Consider the following 20,858-nt stretch of genomic DNA (forward strand, 5'->3'; position numbering starts at 1 on the left):
CAGTCTAATATACTGAAAATCCGTGTCTAACTGTGACATAACTAAGGCATTTTATAAGTTTTGGCAACTTTGGAGATATAACTTTCGAAACAATTTTGCGAGGGCACAAGGCCTAGCCAAGCGGGATCTGTAGCCATATCTGTGCTTGTAGACCTCTGCGGCTTGAAACCTTCTCCACAAATTAAAATAGTTTGATTTGGCCGAAATATATTTGAATTGTTACCTTGTTTCGTTTTGTCGCTGTGTGTACATCTGACTACTTTTCTTAACGAGTAGTATAGGTAATGGGGGTTCTGGTCCACTTCCACTGGAGCCGGGTTCATATACCTATACTGCTACTACAGGTGGCATTTTTTATGCCAAAATGATTATGCGATTCAATGATAGTCATGAGATTAAGTTAAATTTGGTCTAGCTCACCAATACCTGGGGCCAATCAATGCTTCTATTAGTATAAAAATGATGATGCGATTCAACGAAAGTCGTTTTAAAAGAAACATCAATATTAATTAATAATGGATAAAATTTACTATAGCCCACGAGGATATTGGAAAGGTGTAGGAGCAATAAAAAAATTAGCCACCGCGGCTAAGGTATCTAAAGATGTGGCTAAGGATTGGTTAAAGAAACAAGTGATGTGGCAGATATATTTACCGGCACCGCGTTATATACCGAGGAAGAAGTTTGATATTTTTACAACGAATGAAGTTCATCGGTCTGACCTCTTGTTTCTTCCCCACGATAAGGTAAAACGCAAAACGTATAAATACGCTTTAACGGTAGTGGATGTGGCTAGTCGATACAAAGAGGCTGAGCCATTAACCTCGAAAGAATCAACAGAGGTAGCTAATGCACTAAGTCGCATATATAAACGCGGACCGCTAAAATGGCCTAAGCTATTTCAAGTAGATCCCGGTCGCGAGTTTATGGGATCGGTAACTAAACTGTTAACAAAGAACGATGTCGAAATCGTCCGTGGTGAAAGAGAGGCCCACCCAAGTCAAGCTATCGTCGAAAGATTTAACCGGACATTAGCGGAACGTTTGTTTGGCTATCAGTATGGGATCGAAATGAAATCCGAGCGATTGAGATCAACCGAATGGGTGATACGATTATCAGCCGTTGTATCAGCGCTGAATAATGAAGTAACGAGATTAATAGGGAAGAAACCATCCTATGCTATTAAAATGAAATCCGTGACTTCCGAATCTTCAGCACCGAGGAGAGGCAAAGAACGAAAACTTCCGGATAGAGTAAGCGTAAGATATTTATACCAGCCCGGTGAACTCGAAGGAGGCCTACGTCGCGCAACCGATCCCATATGGTCTCTTAAGACGTATAACATTAGTCGATTGGTTACGAAAGAAGGAGAGCCTATTCTTTATTATCTTCAAGATGGACCGGGTAGGGCATTTGTACGAGAAGAGTTGTTCATAGTTCCCGACGGTACGGTATTACCACCATAACCATAAGCATAGGTAGTTACACCATCATTATCAATCCATCTCTTTGTATCTAAGGGGGATAATGATGTCTTGTTCATTCTTAATCCATATATCCTATGATTGTAACTTCTTAAAGAGTTCATCTTGTGTTTGAAAGTTCTACCGTTGAATAATGATTCTTTATACTGTTCGTGTTTGATATGCTTTTTTACAACATACTTCTTAACACCCTTAGCTTTTCTTATCTCTCCATTATCGGACTTCTTTATAGAATACATCTTAGGTCTTAATCCCACATACTCCGCTATAGGGGTCCCAGCACATTCATCCTTCATCTTACCTAACACCTTTTTATTTACTACGCTGTGCAGTGGATTATCTTTAGGGTAATCGCTCGTGTCGTACATATCTATTTCTTCTGCCATATCTTTATACACATCCTCGGTTTGTATTTCCATCAACAAAGAATCTGTGTCGGTATATAACACCTCGCATCTATCGCCGTATTGCTTCTTAAGTTCGTTGTAATAAAAGTCATACATTAAATGTTTTGACAAGTCGAGAATACTCATACCGACGTACACCGGTCTGTTGAATTTTATATTACTCTTCTGCATATGCAACGCGGCTAAGTCGTTATCGAATATCTTGCTTCTGTTAAAAGCCGGACTGGCTATAAGTTTCCTGAGTCTTTCTTCCTCATTAGATCTGACTAATTTAACATCAACACGCTTCCTTAGATTCTCCATAGTTTTACCAAATACCGAGTTATTCATGATATACAGATTCTTTTCAAAATCGCTGGTAGCTATCTTTCTTAAATCTGTGTTCAACCTTATATAGGGCTCCATCCAAGGGCTTTGATCGAACTTTAGAACTCTGTGTATTTTCTTAAGTTTCATACCTAACGATAGATACAACTGGAGATTTCTGTAGTGAACTATATATTTTGTTTTATCCATCAAATTTGGTACGAGTTTTTCTACGTTAGCTAACCTACTATTACCCATCAAGGAGCGTTGATATTCCGACATCCAATCTTTATTAACCATTAATCTTTCGGGAGCTAGCGGATAACTGTTATGGTCTTTATGTAACGAACTTGGATATTCCAAGTCAACTTCTAGTATGTACCCTTTATTCACATCATTATTATGAATATTAATAACATTGATATTATTCACATTGATATCATCGACCCATTCAAAACCACCCGTGGGTAAAGGTTGACTCATAGCCCATCCGTACAAATTGTTAGAGTTGAGATATAATATATGCGTGTCGGGTTTACTCGGATCGTATCCTTCCACTAATTTATTATTAGCCTTAGAATACCTTTTAGCTGCCATCGATATACCACCTCTTAATCCTTTCTCAATAAACAAGTGCATATCGTAATCTGTTAGTAGTTTTAGTTCTACGCCGGTCTTCTTCAACAATGCATCCCACGATAGTCCGGGACTGGAATAGTACCATGCCGGGTCCAAGCCATATTGTTTGAAACATGTCTTTCTAAATATCTCGAATATATCGGCGAGTAACAGTACATCGGTTTTTAAGTACAGATCGTGATAATCGCCTAAATTCTTACAACCTAATTTATCCCAGACCGTCAGAGCGTGTTCATAATCGGCATCTGTTATTCTAGATTCTGTTAAGTTACTATAGAATGATTCGAGGGGTGGTAATTCAGTTTCTTCGAATCTAGACCAATCATCCATATATTCGTAAGGATATACACCTTTTCTCAGCAACAAATGACGAGTTATCTTATCGGTATATTGATTTGTTATCGCGAAGTCATCGGGATTGTTCGCATTAGCTAAATTGTCCAGGAAAGATAACAGAAACTGTACAGAGTCTATGAATCTAAGCCCATTACTTTGCTTTGTTCTAGATTTCCCATCCTTGTCCCTATAATGTATAGGTTTAGTCAACGAGAACGATATGTATTTTTCCATATTATTAGGAATGCACGTTAAACCGCCGTCGGTCTTTGAGATAGCTTGCATAATGAGATGTGAATCGTATCCCCTAAGGTTATGAAACACAACGGGGATGGGTATTGTTTGAGAGTTCATTTTTAGTTTCAAGTTACACTCGTTATGAGTGGCTCCCCGATAATTACCCGTGACGTGACAATGATCTCTTACGGAATCCCCATCCAGGGGTTTGTTAGAAACATGACAACTCGTTGACTTCTTATGAGCCCACCAATCATCCCTCGTCATACGCATGGGTTTCTTACACGATAAGTTTTCCCTGATTATTCTCTCTTCATTTTGTAGATATTCTAGGAACTTTCCCGCTGCATCGGGACCTCTGTAAATCACGGGCGGGTTTGTTTTCCCATCATACCTTACAACTATATATCCAAACCCACAAGGAATATGTTCTTGAGTTTTGTACGTAAAACTATTATCAGTATTGCTATGGTTGGTATTTTCTATGGGTTTGATAAGCGCTTCGAAGTCGGCGTAAATTACGTACGGTACTGGCATTTGATTACAATAATGTTCAAATTTTAATATATTTTTTCCCTCTTTAGGCATATCGATCCTGATAGCATTCTGTCCAACACCTCTACAGTCTTCTTTATGCGCTTCTAATAGATCTTGTCTGCTGTACCCATGTAGGCATCTTTTGCAGAAATATTTCTTTTCTTTATGTTTTGTTTGATCGTATAGTAGCCTGTTTAAACTCTTTATCCACGTATAATGATATTTACCATCTTTTTCGATCAGAAATGAATTGATTCTGGGGATATTTTCCGGAGCGGAGCTTATCCTGTGTACAACAATTTCTTTAGAATGTCCGAAAACATTTATAGCTAAATTATTTTGCTTTTCCACCTTATCAATTTGTGATATTGGTGTAGGTTCGTCTATACCATCGAAGTTGAGTCCATCGTTTTGGGGATAGCTAGAAGGTCTATCCGGATGCTTGTCTACGGGGAACAATGCAGTTCTTATCATCATTCTTAAACAGTCATCGGATTTATTTTTTACGTTAATTATGGATTTTTTCTTCTTATAATACGGGGGTAAATCTATATAAGATCCACCTTTGAAGGGCATATAATTTGCTATATCTAAATATAAACTATCGATTTTATCCACACCCCAACCCGAACCTCTATTAGTCCAGCGTTCTAAAGTTTCCTGTATTCTCTGAATTGATGTATCTAATGATGCGTTTATAGTATCGGATTCGGTTATAACTTCTTGATTGCTACGGAAATATGGTTCAGTATATTCGGTGCTATCGTCTGTGTTACTTTTACTCAATGTCATTTTAATCGTCAGCTGGTATTTTATACTATGTAAATCATCTAATTCCTCGTTAATTTTACTCGATATGATGGGCTTAATATCGTTAACATCCATGTTGGAATTAATATCCATCTTCCAACCTCTTAGATATTTACCAACGCCGGCGGATGTGGGTAGAAATATTAATTCTTGTTGATTATTCTCAACATCATTATCATTATCATCATTATCATTAGGTTGATTATTATCTAGTAAAGTGATCAATTCAGCTCTTCTCATTCGAGAATAACCTCTCAGCCCACTGTTTCTCGCTCGAACTTTGAGTTCTCTAACAGTCTGGGGTCTGTTGTATTCCAAACCGAGTAAATCCATCAATTCAGCTTTTCTCATACGAGAATATCCACGCAGTCCACTTTGCTTTGCCATAGCTTTTAATTCTCTGACAAAAACCATTGTGGTTGAATGGTATATGCAAAATGAGACAAATGTCTAATTGGTTGTTTTCATATATCTAAATACATATTCTCCCCAACCTATTCCTCTCATTGATGTAATCTCTCTTCCTAGCATAAATAATCTGGTTCCTGACCCTATCAGCACTGTGTTCCTTACATAAACAATAACGACCTTTGACCCCTATCCCGCATACAGAACACATATAGTTAATGTTTTCGCGCCTGATGTAATAATTGTGTATGCCGCAGTAAAAAAAATCAACACAGCGTCGGTTACAAAGAGTAGTCTTACCCATGAGTGTAAACTTGCAGTTATTCATGGTATATACATCTATCATATCATTTGTCTAAATGCAAATCACATCTACACTGTGAGATATTGATTATGCTATTTATAGATCGCTCCAAAATAGGTCATAGCCACAGCTGTCACTCTGACTTATGCATGGTATAGCTGAAAATCAATAGAGAAGTCAATCAAATAATAATAAATGTGACCTCTCGGTTCTTTTGTTCCTCTGACGGTGTATAAAACTGACTCATTGTTGGTCTCGGTATTGGGTCTAGTTTTTTTCCATAAACGAGGAAGTATTCGTGCATGGCAGATTCGACATCCTTAAACGTTTGAATTGAATGTCCTTCCTTAATCAGTTGTTCATGAATAAAGTCTAATCTCTTCATTCTCTGTTGTGTATATTGTAACTGGGCTGCTTGGTATTGTTCTAAAGCTTCGTTATGTCGTTTACGCTCCTCTTCAACTTCTTTAGCGTTTGATTCCCTCATACTGGAAAATAAATAATTACTCCCCGAAAAAGCTAGAGCATTAACAACAGCTCCACCGACCATCATCGCAATTGTTGCCATATTCAAATGTTTATATGAATATAAATATTCAAATGTTTAATTACTTCATTATGTCTTCCGGGATAAGTCCTTGTTTGATGAGCATATCCTTCGTTGCCATAGCCAATCCAATATCAAGAACCATCACTCCGATGTCATATCCATTAAAATCTAGCTTGGGAGGTGTGGCTTTAGTAATCATTTTAGCCATACGGGCATAGTCAATGGCCAAGCCGGTGACCACCGCTGAATGATACATCGCGTTTACCAACATTTTACCGTCTGTAACTGGAGTAGTCATGCTTCTTATAGCATTATATGAGGACTAACCTCTAATTGAACTTGTTGTTGCAGCGGGGGTGACGTTTTCTCTTCTCCGGTCTTATAAAAGAACCATACAGCCGCTATACCAGCAACTCCTACTAGTGCCCATGTTTTAATCGGATTAATATTTGAATTATTTATTAATTTCGCTTTGCGCGCCAGCCCTCCCTTTCTTCCTGCGGCTATTTTCAAAGGATTCTTAGTAACTCTGGGTTGTTTTTTTGTTTTCTCATTCACATGTGGTGCAATCTGTGTTTGTGGTGGTTCCTCATTCACTCGTTGTTCCGCAATCTGTTGTGGTTGTGCAGTTATTTCCTCGTTCACAATCTGTTGTGTCACCTGTGTCTCCATTTATATTATTAAGTGGGCACGTATGTTTAAATTGACAATACCTAGCCGTTATTAAAGCTGTGGTGAACGGAGCTAAGAACATTCCGTATAGATCTATGATAAAACTCACAGCTCACTGAGCTTATAGTGTGTTCGATGAATGGGTCTTTCTCGAGAGATTCGCATAAATACAGGCGATGTTCTGCCGGGATGGGGAGAAACGTACTAGCTACGGCTGTGTATATTTGTAATATAGAAGACCCTATCGTTTTAGTCATGGTAGCTCCCAATCTAGACTCGTAACGCGCGTACAGTTTTTTAATTTCTTCGTCGGTCATGTTATCGATTTTTTCGATGGTATAATTTTCTCCCAAATATTGGGAACATTTTCCACCGGCTACCAAAGCTGCGAGTCTTTCTCTATGTTTATCTAAAGATTTATCTGTAACATTTTGATCTGCATCAGATTCTTTGAGCATTTGTTCGATGATTTCGTCGCATTCCATAATGTAATACCTAAGGAGATATTTAAGTCTAACATAATATAATATGACATATCCAATACATCCCGTAATAATGAACTGTTGTGAAAGAATGAGGATTTCGAACCACATTTTATGTAAAATTAACCGCTAATGTTCAATTTGCTACATTTTGCTACATTTTTGCTACATTTTTGCTACATTTTGCTATAATTTTGCTAAGCAGTTGCTACAATTTGCTATAATTTGCTAAGCAATTGCATAAGCAGCTGGTTGATCGGTTTTTAATACGAGTTTACAGTGCTTCGTTGCCGCTAACACTTTTCTGACTTTATCTCGTTCCCCCTTGGTATAAATAACATCATTTTCGCGTAAACATTCCTCGAATGAATCTCGATCTTTGCAATGAAAAAGCGCTACCCATTTGGTCTGCTCTCTGAGATCTTTCAGGACAGAGTTGTATTTTTGAGTAAGTACCCAAACGCTATGTTGAGTATGCCGACCGGAGAATGCTAAATACGAATAGTTCTTTACTCGCGCTGCAATCGTCTATTACGAAAAGGGTTGATTCTCCTTTGTATTTTTCGTGACATACTCGGAGGCAGTCTTGTAATCGATCGCCCGGATCGACTCTGTGTACCCCGTCGTCATTCATTACCCAATCTCTCGATAGGTATGTTTTATTAACGCTTATAGTCGGGCACAGAATAATAATATGATCGAAAACGTCCCGATAATGATTTTCTAAAATATCTAGAATAAAAGCTGTTTTTCCGCAGCCCGTTTGCCCACATATGATAGCGCAGTGCGGATCTTTAGGTAAAAGATTATCAATAGATTGCTTGCACGAATCTCCCATTCTGTATATTAAGTTGCGCATCCATAATCACGTACAAATATATGTTTAATTTACCAGCCGCTTCCTGGAGCTTCGTTATCTGTATGGTGGCACCCTCGCTAGCATTTTCTATTCTCCTCCCACTGCCGTGTAATTGGTCATCGTCCGTTGTTCGCATGTCGAGCCATAGCGCGTACTTCGTGGTGAGGTATTCACCCATCGATACACTCCCGAGAGACAGATCTTTCACGACCGCGTTAACTTCCGGGGAGCGTTTTATAGAAGGAAGTTTTATAATCTCATCCCCCTGGTGATACGCTAGCATTCCTTGGCTATATAGTTGATTAGGAACGCCCTCGATAGTCAATTCTACTTTTGTAATCTTGGGATTGTAGAACTTCTCGGTATTTCTTTAAAACGCATCGGAAGGGTCCTCGAACAACATTAAAATACCCTTCAGCGACCTTGTGGGAACGTTTAGATTGATATTCCACATCGTATCTTTTTTGTCCCTCGTGATCTTTCGATGTCGCAGCACGCGATCGTACAAAATGGCTAAACTTCCCGTATACTGGTTACGAATTTGTCTGGCTAATTCGGGATCTGTTATCATATCGTACTCCAGCGAGATATTGTCAATGGAATAGCTAGCATCTTCATTAGCAGATCTGATTACTCTACCGTAGTCATTAAAAGTGAGTTCGTATTCTAACCTATCACCTAGGGATGCTTGATAAAAGGGCATGTGGGAATCTAGTAATTCAAAGTCTAAGGGAACATAGAATCTGTTACCTAATGCGTCGGCAACGGCCTTATCTTTTTCGTTGGTATCAACACCATTTTCAGCACCCACGCGCAGTCTCAATGTGTTCTTATTACAAATACCTTGGTACTGTAAGTTTTCCCGCTCTTTATCCGTTCTCCAGAGATCCATGTAGCAATAGTATACATCGCTATCGTCGATACTCAAAACCTCATTACCGCTAATTTTAATCGCAATTTTCTTAATGATAGCACGAGCTATGTTCTGAACGGGCTCCCTGTTAACGTCTGTAGAAGTCAAACTAATCGTAAATGCTAGTCGGACAGTTCCGGGAACTAACACATCGTGTGCGCCGAGATTAGGAAAGCGAACCAGAAGCGTTTGATTCTGATCTATGGTACTAGGGTTATTAGTTATAGTTACAGACTGACGAATTGCTTTGACCCCTAATGGATCTCGAAGTCTACGTTGTGGGTTTAACTTGCGTCCGTATTGCGAAGACATTGTTTATATTGAAATTATGTACCCTATGTTTAATATAAAAATGGCTAATTTTGAACATAATGACTTTGATCTAAGTACCTTTGATGACTTTGATAACCAGAATCCAATCGAGGGTACTGATGAACCCAACTTTGGTGTCACGAATCTTAACGATGAAATTTTACAATCAACCGTCAATGATTATTACGATGCCTTAAAAGATGATAAAAATTATGTTATCCCAATAGGTCGTGAGTATTCAAAGTTTATGCTAGATAGTAAAGGAATATTGCGACTGCGTGATTCTCCGCATATTGATCTTATGCATTATAGTACTCGTAAGCCCCTAGCCTTGTCTACTATAGCTGGTAAACATAGCCGCGAGTTTGTTCGTGATAAATTAGGTTTTGTAGAATACGGACGAGCAAAACTTCCCGCGAAGACTACTAAGGTTCTTCGAACAGTGCGTACTGAACTCGGTAATACAGATGATTTGGAAGCTTCCTCCATGGTGGCCTCGAACGGACTCGGAGAAATCTTAGATACCAATTACGATAATTCCACATTACAGGTATCACCATCCTTAGAGGCCGATATTAGGGAATTTCGAGGTCTTGACAAGGCAATGCAAACAATGCGGGGAGAACTCATCAATAATATAGCCAAGCTATCCGAAATCGACAAGCATATAGCTAAAGAGAAAACAAAACTCGAACAGGCGGGCGATGAGTTCAGTAGACGCCGCGTAGCGGAAAGATTGCGTAACTTAGAAGACGAAAGATCGGCCCGCCTCGAAGCAGCTTCCACTAATAAAGAGGCACTTCGTTCGCAAATCAGTCATATTCGAGAAACTATCGATCAAGTCCTCAACGATGATAATACACTGGCCGATAAAATTAAAATATTGTTCAGAGAACAGGGAATAACAATTGCCAGTATTTTAACCGCGTTGGGTTTTATTATATCGACTTTGACTCTCTCGTTAACAGGTGGTAGTACAGGTGGAGGTACACCGCCTAACGATAAAAATGGTATAAAAGAGTGGATAATAAAGCATTTAAAAGCATTAGGTTCAGCACTGGGAAAGCTCGCTGAGAAAGCCGCGGCCGCACTTCCCGGTATAATAGGGAGTGTTGTTTCCTGGCTATTGAATTTATTAGCTAAGACCACCACTTGGCTTAGTCAAAACTTGTGGGGGCTGATCGTAGCAATTGCAGGGCTGTTGTACGTATTCACTAAGAACTATTTAACCACCAAATCATGAGTAAGCCAACCGAGACTCCACCCACTACAAGCGCTGTTTTTTCATCGATATGTTGTTGATTTTTAGCCTCAATATGCGGTGGTACTTGTGCGTTAGTAGATGGTTGTGAAACATGTGGTGTTTGCGGCTTGACTATTCCCTTTTCGCCCATGATCGTTTGCGTTATTAATTCGAGGTTAATATCTGAATTTATACCTGGTTTTTGTTGATCGGTAGCGATAACAATTTTATTATTATAACCTATCACTTGACCGATCTTAAGTTCCATATTACTCGGAGACATGTATAGTCCCGGCGCATAAACGAAGTCCACTTTGGATTGAGCGTACTGTAATGCATCTTGAAAACGCTTTATAGATGATGGTATGTCAACTGGTGAATTAATGGCGTCCTCCACGTTTGCGACAAACTGTTTTTGCGCATCGAGCGCCGTCCCAGAACCGATAATGGACGTTCGTGTTTGCGATTGTGCAACGAGAATTGCCCATACATAAGTTCTTATCGATTCATTAAATCTTACAAATCCTGGGTTAGTAAAATTATTTTCCGTTTTATCATTAAGAAATTCATTCCAAGCGTTTGCGGTATCGTTCAGTTGTATAAATTTTGTAACAATATAAATTAAACCACTCTTAAAACTCATAATATCCCCTCTCCAATCGTTACTCGAAAGTTCCCAGTCTTTATACCAATGATGAGTTTTTAGAAAATAATCATATAATCTGATAGTACACGTGAAATAATAAAACAGACTTTTTTAGCATAAATCCTGGGGCATTAACAGATACGCCACATCCCGTTGTGGCACACCATATGGCAAAGTTTAACTGATTCTGCCAAAATTGCATCGGATTGTGAAACCAATCGTGCACCATTTTATCGCTAGTTGCCGTGACCCTGTACTTTTCAAAGATATCGGGGAATTTAACGAAAAATTCAGCACCAGAGGCAGTTACTATAATCGATTGATTAGTAATGTATCTCGATTTCATATTTAAGTTATGATATAGTATCATTGTATATTTAATATGTATGTTACACTCCCGGGAATAACAAATGGTCAGTCTATTGAACTGCTTCATACTATCGATAACTCGGATGGACAACTCGAAGTAGCTCTATGCGATGTAACGTATTACCAACGGTGGACCAATATAAGTGCTGCGAGAAGAAATAATGAGATATTTGTAATAGATGACCAAAATAGAATTAATAGAATTATTACTATACCTGATGGGTATTACAGCATAAGCTCACTCAATGATGAATATTTTAATTCTAATGAGGAATTTTATAATACTATTAAAATTAGTATCACACAAAATGAGGCGACTGGGACAGTGAAAATCATCAATGGAAACACAAAAATACTTATTGGTGAGAACTTAGCATACATACTTGGATTGGGAGGAGAAACAACATTATCACGCGGAGTAACAATGTTTGCATGGGGTTCATTACCCGATTTAGTTCCCTATAAAGAGTTGTTCATCCATCTTGATCAAATAAGCACGACGGATAATATTCAACAAGAAAGTCCTTCAACTCTTCTCAGAAGTGTTCCAGTGAAAAATGAAAAATATAATAGCGGTAGAACGGAATCTTTCTCATTATTACAATATAAAAAATTGAAGTGTGGTATTATTTCAGACCTCAAAATTTCTGTATTAGATGTAAAACACCAACCTGTACATATAGGATACTTAAGTGTAACACTCCATATTAAAAATAATGGTTAATTCCATATTTAAGTTATGATATAGTATCATTGTATATTTGATATGAATGTTACACTCCCTGGAATAACAAATAGTCAGTCTATTGAACTGCTTCATACAATCGATAACTCGGATGGACAACTCGAAGTAGCTCTATGCGAAGTAACGTATTACCCGATGTGGACCAATATAAGTGCTACGAGGGGTTATAATAATGAGACAGAAATAAATGGTAAAAAATACATTATACCTGATGGGTATTACAGCGTATGCTCACTCAATGATGAATTTTTTAAGCCTAATGGAATTAGTCTAACACAAAATGAGTCAAATGGGTTACTGATTTTAAACGCTTGAACAAAGGATGTAAAGCTTTACGTGAACTTAGCATACGCACTTGGATGGGGAGGAGAATTAACAGTAATCAAGACATCAGATCAGGGACTCTATTTACCTGAGTTAGTTCCCTATAAAGAGTTGTGCATCCATCTTGATCAAATCAGTACGACAGATAATATTCAACAAGAAAGTCCTTCAACTCTGCTAAGAAGTGTTCCAGTGAAAAATGAAAAATATAATAGCGGTAGAACGGAATCTTTCTCAACATTACAATTTAAAAAATTAAAGCGGGGTATTATTTCAGACCTTAAAATTTCTGTATTAGATGTAAAACACCAACCTGTACATATAGGATACTTAAGTGTAACACTCCATATTATATAATGATTGATTCCATATTTAAGTTATGATATAGTATCATTGTATATTTGATATGTATGTTACACTCCTGGGAATAACAAATAGTCAGTCTATTCAACTGCTTCGTACTATCGATTACTCGGATGGACAACTCGAAGTCGCTCTATGTGATGTAACGTATTACCCGAGGTGGACCAATATAAATGCTGCAAAAAATAATAATGGGATAATGATATTAACTTCATATGGTACTGTCAAATCCATTACTATACCTGATGGGTATTACAGCGTAAGCTCACTCAATGATGAAATTTTTAAGCCTAATGGAATTAGTCTCTCACAAAATGAGGCGACTGGGACAGTGAAATACAACCATGCAGATAATATAGTTGTATTGGGCCAACCAGGTAGAGAGGAATTTAGTCGCTTAGATGGTGCACATCCTTATATTAAATTACCCGATTTAGTTCCCTATAAAGAGTTGTTCATCCATCTTGATCAAATAAGCACGACGGATAATATTCAACTAGAAAGTCCTTCAACTCTACTCAGATCTATTCCAGTGAAAAATGAAAAATACAATAGCGGTAGAACGGAATCTTTCTCGTCATTACAATATAAAAAATTGAAGTGTGGTATTATTTCAGACCTCAAAATTTCTGTATTAGATGTAAAACACCAACCTGTACATATAGGATACTTAAGTGTAACACTCCATATTAAAAATAATGGTTGATGCATCAGGCCCTGGAACAGTAAGACAATGTAATACAATTGCGCTTTCCGATCTCGGAGACACAGAAGGATTTGGTAAACCCGGTACCGATGGTAAGTTATACGCTTTACACTTACACGATAATGTATACAATCGGAAAGAAGTCACATTCACGGGTAATCTAGGAGATTTAAGCGATGTTGATGTTAGTAGATTCCTTAAAAACACTTCGTACAATATTACTCGCAACGATGATAATAAATGGACTATGGTCGAAGCAAACATCAAGTGGCTACTGAATATCGTCATTACCCCACCTTATGTGATGATGGGTAAGGGACATAATTTAACTAAGATAATAAATAGTGGCATCGTACTCGCGGCTTATATCCCGTCAAAACGAAAAAGTGTGTTAGTTACCCCCCTGCCAGAAAACCCAGGTCATATGTTATATAGTCGTCCGGCCTTAAAAAATGTTACTTTAAATTTGGTTACTGAATTCGAAGATAATTAAAGTTAACTTGAGTGCAATACCTAATCTTTCTACGCTTATTATTGAAGTCTTGTTCGGAGATGCACCGGAAGATGCCTTCGAAATATTACCAGGTCTATCGATTAAATGGCTCAAGAAACATGAGCGTCAACGTTGCAGTATTATTCATATCGGAGCATCGCCCGTTGCAACCCTCGAGGGGGTCCAAATTATTAAAAGTGACAGCATTTCTCTTTCTGAGATATTCTTGCCGTATAATATACATTTGATAAGGTTGATGTATAGTCTCAAAACATTTAAGCAAGACCAATTAAAGACTATTATATGATCGTTATATACACTATGAGTTTATATCCGACGCTCGGTGAAGCATTTGAAAAGATGGAAACTGTTGATGGATTTCGATTACATCAAATAAGCGACATAAAACATCGAATAGGGAAGGATAGGGAGTTGAGACTTGGATTGTATAAAAAGTATCGCAGAGCCGTGAATGCTCTGGACGGAGTTGACACCGCTCTTGTAGTATCTGGCATGGGACTCGGTGTAGCGGGTATCGGTTTACTATCAACTATAATCGCCGCGCCTATTGTGCTCGGCATGGAAATAACCGCTGGAGTCTCGGGACTGGCAGGAATAGCGATAAAATTCATTTCTCGTAGGTTACAAAAGAAAGCATTAAAACACGATAGTATTCGGATACTGGCCGAAGCAAAGTTGAACAGCATTGAGGATCATATTTCGACAGCAATGGCCGATTGTAAGATATCCGAGGATGAGTTTCGTTTTGTGCTGTCGGAGCTCACCAAATACAATGAAATGAAGCATGAGATTCGATCAAAATCTCGTAAGACCAGTGGTATTAGCGAAGACGAGAAAAAAAAGTTCATAGAACAGGGGAGGCAACAAGCGCGTCAATTATTCCGTGCCAAAACCAAAGAACTGGTTGGAGATTAAAAATAGATTGTTTACTATCGTGTGATTACATTTAGACAAATGCTAACATAAATATATAATAATGGAGAAAGCTATTCAATGGAAAGAATTACCACAAGGTTTTTATTATATCAGTGATGTCAAACCAACCAAATACGGTTATCAATTGTTTCTTATCAATTTACAAAAAGAGTGTAGTTATATAGTCTGGTCTCCTAGTAAAATGAACGAAGAACTTAATAAAAATGTTGAATATCGCTTTATCGATAAAAATAATAAAGAATATTTTTATTACCATTTAGACTCATCTAAAGCAATGATTGGCCCCAGGTATTGGTGAGCTAGAGCCAATCTCATGACTATCGTTAAATCGCATCATCATTTACGCATAAAAAATGCCACCTGTAGTAGCAGTATAGGTATATAAATCTGGCTCCAGTGGAAGTGGTCCAGAACCCCCATTACCTATACTACTTAACGTTATGACAGGACAGACCGACTGTCAACAACGTCTTACCGTGGCCGTTACGTCTCATAGACTAGCGTTAGAGTAGCTTCCCTTTGACAAAGGGCAGTTACTCTAGCGGACAGCCCGAAAGGCAATTAAAAACAATTGTTGTTTTGCGTATATGTTGCTTCGCCACTGGATAAGAAACAGGTTTCAGTATGAACTATATTGGCTACAGTCACTGTCCGACTGACACATCACTTACCCTATGACGTAATAAATATTAATGCGCGCATTCCAGGAAAACTCCCAATGTTTCGGTAATGTTTGTGAGAGAGGGAAAGCGATTTTGAAGCACAGAATTAAAGAATAACATTATATGATAAAGATGTTATCACGCCTGTGTGTTTGGGGATGGTAAATATCCTGTATTAGGAATAAACACTATGTATTTAGCTCGCCAAGGCTCACTAATTACAATGTTTATTCCTAACACAGGATATTTACCATCCCCAAACACACTCACGTGATAACCTCTATTTATCACATTATGGGTAGGTTTCTCGGCAGGATAAAGCCAGCAGATAAAAACTATATCCGATGGGGTCATATGCTGATAGAGATGCAAATATCAAGTTCAAGTACCCAGCAGGCATTAGAACATTGAAACAGCGTTGAAACAACGTTACTCTTCAACGTTGAAACAACATTGCAAATTGGTTTCATATGAAAATTGAACTGACGATGACAATTCAAAGTTGTGTTTCAACATCAGTTTTCAATGTTGCTTCAACATTATTTCAATGTTGCTTCAACATTATTTCAACGTTATCTCAACATAATTTCTACGTTGCTTCATCGTGTATGTTTCAATGTGTATGTTTCAAGGTGTATGTTTCAACGTGCATACATCAGGGGACCAGTTGTAATTCTTGAAACCATCTTTCAGTACAGCATCAGCTCATGAAGTGGTGGCTTCCCTGTGGCAGGACCCTTGGGCAAGACACTTTCAGAAATTGCCTGTGTTTGAGATTTGTGAAATATTCTAGACGATCATTATACACACCCAACAACTAACCATTTTCTTTCAGTTAAACAATAATTAAGCTAAGCTATAGGTTAATTAGGGTGGTAACCAATTTGCCTAACATATATATTACCATACACAAAGTGGTGGATGAGAAGGCAGTCTTGTCCTTCTTCCCCTTCATATTGATCTTCAACATAAGTGGCTTTGTCATCATCCTGAAAAATAACCAGTAAAATATCTGAGGATGCAAATTCAAAGTATAGATCGATGTTTTTGATGTATGTATAATCATTGACCAACTTTTTAATTATTTGCATGTGGATTAACACCACTTCCTTATTATTATAAGGGGCAGTGTGGTAACCTAGTAATTTAAGCTTTCGCTTGTCACACCAAAGACCCGGGTTCGATTCCCCACATGGGTATAATGTGTGAAGCCCATTTCTAGTGGTCCCCATCGTGATATTGCTAGAGTATTGCTGAAAGTGGCGTTAAACCATACTCTCTCACTCAGCCACTCCTCATTGTTTGGGGCACGGGTGGCCCAGTCGTCTAAGGTGCCGCGATTCACTGTGCAGAGTTGCGTCCCTTGGACACGCCAGAAACCTATGATTGTGGGTTCGAATCCCGGTTCGCCCCGATTATGTTTCTAGGTTTGTCAGCACCATACCCATGCTCGTGGGTTTCACCGAAGTGGTAAACGTCTGAGACCTGCATCACTTCGGGCTTTCCCTCCACATTAAGCTGACACGCTGTGATATAACTGGAATACTGTTAAAAGCGGCGTGAAACCCAACTCACTCACTCACTCACTCACTCCTCATTATAAACATTCCACTTATCTTACAATGAGGCAGTAAATAGAGGATATTTCATATGTCAAGTGAAATATCAAATGAATAACCAACAGCAAAAGATTAACTCCATAAATGACCATCTGTCATTATTTTGCCTTGTCAATGTGGAAGTAACGTAAAACAGTTTGTGTATGGGCTTGACAATACGATAAAGGGAGACAATTTCAGTGGAGGTAACTCTTGTATGACAATAGTTCAATCGAAAGTGTAATAACAAAATATAAATCACATTGAAAATAAAAGTGCTTTCATAAACTAGTGCTTGCTATAAAATGTGCTGCCAAAGGCTATATTTCGTGGCATAGCCACGCGTGAAAATATCTCCTTTTCCCCTCATCACGAGATGAGAGAAACATGATATTTCATGAGACATTTGGAATATCCTGTTTACTTTCTGTCTACCAGAAAATTAAATTATTTCATTACAAATGTAAAACCTTGAAACGTAAATTCTCTTTACCTGACACACAGGGACGGCTCGTTACCCCTCATACATTTGCAACTTAAAAGTGGTTCTGTGTTTGCAAAATCTTAAACAATATAAACAAAAGTATTAAAAAATATTGAGGGTCACAAAAATTCTTTATCATACATTTAGATACGATGTACAAAATCAACTAGGAGACTGCTGTTGGAAGCAAAAGAATACGCGCTGGTCAAGTAACAACAGTGGAGCTTTGTGAAACAAACCATCTCGATTGACGAGTAATAGGAGATATTTACAGTTTGTAATGACACATTTTCGAGAGAATAACAAACGGCAAGAAGTGATATTCACTCCATAAATGACCGTCTGTCATTATTTTGCCTTGTTAATGTGGAACTAACGTAAAATGACGTCAGCAGTTTGTGTACGTGCTTGACACTACGATAAAGGGAGACAATTTAAGGGGAGGTAGCTCTTGTATGACAATAGTTCTGTCAAAGTGTTATGTTCACTGCAGTGAAATATCAAGTGTTATATTCACTGCAATGAAAATATCACTTTTCTCAACTTCAGAAAACTCTTTCACACTGAAGTATACATAAAAAGTAAATACCTTCACACATTGTCAGGAATACCGACTCAACCACTTCTAGTACCAGACTTATATTGCTCCATAGACTTGAGTTCTACGTACTGAGCTACTGTAACCCTTCACTAATTTATTTTATTTTACCTCAGCATTGCCTTTTTTACATGGTAATTGGCATTCGCCCAGCCAATCCTTCAGTACTTTTTCTGAACAAAGAACATTTGAACTTCAGATGTGGTATGAAAATCAAAACAGTCATGCATATATGCAAAGTCATAATAAGTATATTAATTCAACCACACCCATGAAGATCCGGGTTAGAATAGGTCCTCAGCAACCCATAATTGTCGTAAGAGGCAACTAACAGGATTGGGTGGTCAGGCTCACTGACATGGTTGATGCATGTCATCATATCAATTGCGTAGATCGATGCTCATGATGTCAATCACGGAATTGTCTGGTCCAGACAAGGGCTAAGGACAGAGTTGGAGTACTCTAATAGCAACTAAATGGGTACCTGACCCTAATGATCATAAAGCTGGAGTTGATAGATCGTAAAGAGGATCCAAGGGCTAAGGACAGAGTTCGAGTAATCTAATAGCAACTAAATGGGTACCTGACCCTTATGATCATAAAGCTGGAGTTGATAGATCGTAAAGAGGATCCAAGGGCTAAGGGCAGAGTTCAAGTAATCTTATAGCAACTAAATGCAAACCTGATAAACTGCATTCATATGTAATAAAATCATAATAATGAAAGTTAATTTGAAAAAAATAGTATACATGTATGTATTTCTCATTTATAATCATTTTAGCCACTTGAATTTCGCCGGTGTGACTGGCAACAAAATACTACAAATTACATCATGGGGTATTGTGACATGTTTGAAAAGTTTGTGGTACTGTATGCCTGTTGTTCAGGGAAAGGTGGTATATTTCCTGTAAACAAAAATATACTGAACTGCAAAAGAAACATCACCATGGATAGTTATAGGAGAAACCTTATTTGTTCAAACACTGTAAACATACTGTGAGACATAATAAAAAGATGAAACTTGGCAAAACTTATCATCAAGGTTTAAATTAAAGTGTCAAATATTCTCAAAGTGAAACACAACACTAGTCTCTGAGAAAATGGCATCACAAGTCAGTATCTTGTGTGTCCGCCATGTGCATTGATGACTGCCATGCAACGTCGATACATGGAATGGATGAGGCGGTTGATGAAGGCCATAGGCACTTGAGCCAACACTCTGAGGAACGCCTGACGCAGTTCAGCTGCAGTTGTCGGCCTTGATCGGACCTCATTCAGCCGTCTTTGAATCTCGTCCCACAGGTGCTCAATGGGATTTAAATCAGGACTGAGTGCAGGCCACTCCATGGTTCTGATGCCATTCTGCTGGAGGAAGTCTCTTGTTGCTCTTGCAGTGTGTGCATGGGCGTTATCATGCTGAAACCCGTGGTTGCCGCAACAGGCCAAATGAGGTATGGCATGTGGCCTCAAGACTTGATCAATGTACCGAGCTGCTGTGACACTATTGCCTCTCCCTGGACCAATGTTCTGGAAGACCACAGGGCCGAACCTCTGTGCAAGCCCAATTCCACCCAAAACCATGATGCTCGGACCACCCCATGAGTCTCTCTCAACAACACAAGCATCCGAATAATGTTCCCCACGATGTTGCCATACTCCCTCTCTGCCATCTGCTGTTGAGATACAGTAACGGCTCTCGTCTGAGAAGAGGACTCTTCTCCACTGCTGGTGGCGCCAATGCTGGTGCTGCCAATGCTTGTGCTGTGTTGCCCACTGAAGACGGTCCCGGCGATGATGTGGTGTCAGAATGAGTCCTCGGTGTGGCCTGTGACAGTGGAGGTGTCTGCTCGTCAATCGTCGACGCACGGTGTCCGCACTAATGTGTCGCTGGTGTGTTCCCATGGTCTGTCGAGCAGGTTCCGCAGCAGTAACAAAGCGATCTTGAAGATGCTGTCGCACAATCTGACGATCCTGACGTCGGATGGTGACCCTTGGTCTTCCACTACGTGGTCGGTAATCTGTAGTGTTGGTGGTCTGGTACCGTTGCTGGAGCCTGTATATGGTTCTTACAAGGACTTGAAATGCATTGGCGACTTGCGGGGCGGTTTGTCCAGCTTGCAATCGTCCAAGGGCTTTGTGTCGTTGATTTCTTGTCAATCTTGTCATCTGCTTTGTTTTTTATCATCAAATTTCATTTTTCCAGACAAGGTAATGCTAAATTTTAGAAACTTTGACAAAAATTACCCAGATACTTAAATGACAACTTTTCATGCAATGTTACTTGGGGTGATGTTTCTTTTGTGGTTCAGTATATCTTTCTTTTACAAATCATGATGTCAATGGTGGAAATACATAATCTTTTAAATTTGCAAAATACAAATGACTTGTATCTTAAACCCACAAAGTTCAAGTAT

General features: G+C 38.6%; 1 protein-coding gene across 4 annotated transcripts in view; it reads left to right on the plus strand.

The window, feature by feature from the left end:
* Positions 1 to 20,858, plus strand: part of LOC124124528 — an 86,558-nt gene that overhangs the window by 32,287 nt on the left and 33,413 nt on the right. The window lies entirely within an intron of this gene.

Source organism: Haliotis rufescens, unplaced genomic scaffold, assembly GCF_023055435.1.
Source record: "Haliotis rufescens isolate VD_foot unplaced genomic scaffold, xgHalRufe1.0.p SCAF_36, whole genome shotgun sequence".
Classification (NCBI taxonomy): Eukaryota; Metazoa; Mollusca; class Gastropoda; order Lepetellida; family Haliotidae; genus Haliotis; species Haliotis rufescens.